We start from the raw sequence: 1,150 nt of genomic DNA, 5'->3' as shown, positions 1-1,150 counted from the left end.
TGCCTTTAAACCTAAAGCTAGGTCCCACTAGTGGGGAGAATACTACTTCCTTTTTGCGACAATCATCGAGACTATCGCTCGGGAAGGGGGTAGCCCTGGTAGGTATTCCGAAAATACGCCCGAGAACTTGTTTACTATTGGTACGTTATATAAGATCTTTTCTTTTCCTCTTACTTCTACGACAAATGCTAATATAGTCCAACTCCTTGTTGAACTAGTTTCTTTGCTTTCATCATTGAGACTACCGTTGGAGTAGTCCCAATACTTGTGCCTTTAAACCTAAAGCTAGGTCCCGCCAGTGGGGAGAATACTACTTCCTTTTTGTGACAATCTATACTAGCACAGTTTTCAGCTAACCAATCCATGTCTAGTATTACGTTGAAGTCGGTTATGTTCACTACTATCAGGTGTATGCTTAGGGTTTGGTCTGCTATGATTACTTAGTCATTCTGTATTCTATCCCTAGCTGCTAGGTCTACCCCCACAGGGGTGCCTTCCGACAATACATGCAATAAGGGTTCTAATTCAAACCGTGTCTCTAATCCTTCTCGAGGTGGGCATTCTTTAGTCTCACCTCGTCCTCTTCCTCTAATAGGGGGTCGGCCTGTTCCTTATCTTCCTCTTCCGCATGGTCTGGGGGGCATCTAGAAACCAAGATAAGGTTGCTTAAGCCTAAGGCTCATTACTATGCATATGTACTCTATATTGCAAACATAATTCAGTCAGCATGATGCAAACAACATCATACTCTTTAATAAATACATGAAATTTCGTAACAATTTCAGTAATATCAACAATAAAATGCTTGTGAGTTCGAAAACATTTCTCTTTTCTTATCTTGTGCAAGGCATACCTGACGGTGATGGAGCATCGACGTTGGGACCATGGAACGTGTCAAGCCTACATCGTAGGCTAGTCTACAGAATCTATAACATAGAGCTCTGATACCAACTATAACGACCCTAAGTTTCTACTTACTCAGAGTCGCTACTAACGTCTCATGCTCAGCTAATATGCGGATTATAAATCTTAAAGAAATATCATTTCTAGCATAAATGTCGAAAACATTAAAAAAATTCATCTCTAGAAAACACCGCCATGGTCTTACATGTTTCAAACGAACTACTGACATTCAAAAAAAAAAAAAAAA

This window comes from Cucurbita pepo, chromosome LG03, assembly GCF_002806865.2.
Source record: "Cucurbita pepo subsp. pepo cultivar mu-cu-16 chromosome LG03, ASM280686v2, whole genome shotgun sequence".
In the NCBI taxonomy this organism is placed as follows: Eukaryota; Viridiplantae; Streptophyta; class Magnoliopsida; order Cucurbitales; family Cucurbitaceae; genus Cucurbita; species Cucurbita pepo.
Note: the sequence above shows the minus strand (reverse complement) of the source record.